At 47.2% G+C, this 3456-nt stretch overlaps 1 pseudogene; it reads right to left on the reverse strand.

Annotated features, from left to right (window-relative positions):
• Positions 1-239: 239 nt before the first annotated feature.
• LOC116811603 (nucleolar transcription factor 1-like) lies at positions 240-2488 on the reverse strand (annotated as a pseudogene).
• Between the last annotated feature and the right edge of the window lie 968 nt (positions 2489-3456).

Consider the following 3456-nt stretch of genomic DNA (forward strand, 5'->3'; position numbering starts at 1 on the left):
CATTTCTGCTCCCTGTTACATCATCCAAGCCAGAAGCACAAGTCACAGGTAGATGGGGTTGGGGAGAACTGGTCTGGTGTTGGCTCAGTCAGGTGGTTGCTCTCCTTGGAGGACCCCCCAGGGCTGATGTCTCTGAGGCTGTAGAATCCTGATTTGGACTCCTCCAGCCCCCTATTCACACCATATTTTGTGAGGTGAGCTCCTGGGCTCTCACTGGCTGCCTGAGGGTGGGGCTGATCTCAGTTGGAGTCAGAATCTGAGGAGTCCCTTGAAGAGGAGGAGCTGGTGGATTCATTATCTTCATCCTCACTGCCATCCTCCTCATCATCCTTATCCTTGTCATCCTCCTTATTCTTGTCCCTATCCTTGACCTCATCCTCAATGCTGGACTTGGAGGAGTCCCCACCATCAGAGGAGTCACTAGTCTCATCATCTTCCTCTTCTTCCTCTTCATCCTTGTTTTCCTTCTCCTCAGACTTTTAATTGGACTTCAGGGTAGTCCAGCTGGACTTGGAGTTCAGGTCTCAAAGCTTAGTCATGCTCTTACGTTTATTGGAGATGTACTCTTTATAAATTACATGGTCCTGGGGAGACAGACTCTTGATGCAGAGGCCCAGGTGTACCTTGTACACTTCTGCTGCTCCTTGGCCAGCTTTTTGTAGTGCTCCTTCTGGCTCTGGGAGATGTGCTGCCAGCGGCTGCCAATCTCCACCATGCACTCCTTCAGTGGCAGGTGTTTCAGCTCCCCATTGGACAGCAGCTCTTGGAAATTGTTCATGGGAGGCTTCTTGGTTTCTCCCAGGAACTTTATCTTCTTGGAAGAGTTTCTAGCAGCCAGAGGTGCCTGCATCTCACTCGGCTCTCTCTCGTATCACTTTTGGTGTTTAGCTATCTTCTTAATCCATAGCAGTTTCTCCTTCTTCTTTATGTTACTGCAGGTCATCTCCATGGCTTTTGAGGCCTTCACTCAGTTGTTCTTCAATCGGGCCATGTAGTCACTAATGATGCTCTGTTACCAGATCTTCTCTGCTGTCTTGGGTGACTCTGGCAGCTTGCCTTGTGCCTAGTGCTCCCTCCTGGGCCTTGTTCTTGGCCTTCTTCTTCCCAGATCATTCCACATTTGGGCCATCAGGTAGGTCCACTCACTCCCAGAAAGCTCAGGCTGCTCCTCCCACAGCTGCTACCACTTCTCCTCAAAAAAAAAAAAAAAGAAAAGAAAAGAAAGAAAGAAAAGAAATGAGCGCGTCCAATATGGGCCACTTAGGCTTCTCTGAGCTGCCCTTACCTCCATCTTGGGATGGCTTCTTGGAGGCCAGGCTGGTGGCTTGCTTCTTGTTGCTATTCAACATCTTCTCCTTCCCCAGGACCCACTACTGCTCCTCCTTGGGGAAGTCTCTCAAGTAAATGGAGGAGCTCCACCTCATAATGTTTCTTTTCCTGAATGCACTTCTTGTGATAGGCATCCTTCTCCTTCTGGAAGAGGAGCTTCCACTGTTGGCTGCACAGCACCATGCACTCTCTGCTGGGTGTGTCCTTCATGTCAGCCATGAGCTCTTCTCAGTACAGCAAGTAGCTGTTTGGAAGTGGCTTGGTGGGTCATCCATCAAACTTGTCCTTGAGCTGCTATTCTCAGCCTTGGTGAGGGTGAACTTGGTGATGCCCACCCCACTGATATTCGGCTCAAGGTGCTTCTGGATATAGTCCCACATGGTCTCCTCATATTCCTTCTGCTGATCCAGGGCTTTATTAATCCTTTTCAGCCTCTTGTTGTCCAAGAGCTGAGACCCCTGCTTCCTAGGAAGTCCTTCACCTTCTTACCTCCTTCGTAGTGGCATCTGGGCTCACTTTGAGATACACCCTCTTCTCATGAGTGTACCACAGTTGCTGGGGAATTTGGGGCTTCTTGGGGATATCTGACTTCTTGTCATTCTGGATTGGGTCAGAGTGATCCTCTTTGAATTGGGTCAGGTTTCTACAGAACTTTTGTTTCTCCTTATGGAAGCCCTGAATATATTTTATCTTCTTCTCTGGAAGCTGCTTGGATTTCTTGGATATAATCTTGGTCAGGTCCAGATTGCTCATCTCAAGGGGAGTTTCACATACTTGTCCTGCTTCTCCATGAAGAAGGGAAATAAGGAATCAGGGAATTCCTTGGGAAATCTGCAGGGTTTTTTTTGTTTGTTTGTTTGCCTTTGTAAGGATTTGTAACATGTTTCTGAGCATTGAGAATCAATTCCGTCAATGTATGGAACTTCCTGGCCTTGTTAGAAATCTCTACCCATTCAAGCTTGCACATGTCTACAGAAAAGTCCTTAAATGCTACATTTTCCCACTCCATATGTGACTTGGTAGTTTTGAACTTGGAGCTGTCATTGACTGTAAAGTAATTTTTCAAGCATTGTGGCAAAGTCAGCATGTCTTCCTGGTACCAGCAGCCTTGGCCTTTGGGGGTGGCCATTTTCAGGTGTGTGGGGCAGTCAGTTTTTCTCTTTATCCTCCAGGTGTCCAGCTACCTCTTCCATGGTGCTGGCTGACAACCCAGGACCAAAGCCACCTCACCCTTTAGAAGACATACCAATTCCCACTCAGGCAGGCTGAGAGGTGAGGGACTTTCTATCCCTCTCCCCTCCCAAAGAGGAGGTGGGCACAGGTCCCACACTCTCAGATATAACCAGCCAAGACCCTAATAGACTTAATGGGTTGGTAGATGTGGGAGCATGCTCCTCCTCTTCTTCCTAACCTCTCCCCTATCCCCTGCAACCTGGCTCCGTGGTGTGCACACTCCCCTGCCCACTGGAAACTGCTTCCTGCTTCCATGTGCAGTGAGCACCCACCCTCCACCTTCCTTCCCCAACCCTGGCCAACAAAAACCTCTTCATCCTTGGAGCACCCACCCAAGGGAGGCTCCAGGCTAGAGGGCCTGCACTTCACTTTTAAAAACTCATTGTAACTAAAAGGGTTTGTTGAAAAATAAATGCATCATCAAACAATAAAATTGTTGTAGATTAGCATCATACAATAAAGAAAAAAATACTGTAGTAAGAGCATTCAGGCTAATCTCTATATCAAGGGTTGGCAAACTATTGCCTGCAGGCCAGATCTAACCTATAACCTGTTTCTATAAATGAAGTTTTATTGGAACACAGGCACTTTCATTTATGATTATTGTCTATGGTTGCAACAGAGACCTTATGACTCACAATGCCTAAAATATTTACCATCTGGCACTTTAAAAAAATGTATGCTGACCCCTACTCTATATGTAACATGGCAGGGCTGGTCAGCCTCTATTTCCAGTACATATTTTACATACACCTAACCCAGTGTTTCCTAACCTTGGCACTATTGATATTTTGGGTTGCATAATTCTTCGTTGTGGGGGGTACTGTCCTGTGCATCATGGGATGTTTAACAGCATTTGTGATCTCCAGTCACTAGGTGTCAGTTAGCACCATC

This window comes from Hylobates moloch, unplaced genomic scaffold (assembly GCF_009828535.3).
Source record: "Hylobates moloch isolate HMO894 unplaced genomic scaffold, HMol_V3 SCAFFOLD_7, whole genome shotgun sequence".
Classification (NCBI taxonomy): domain Eukaryota; kingdom Metazoa; phylum Chordata; class Mammalia; order Primates; family Hylobatidae; genus Hylobates; species Hylobates moloch.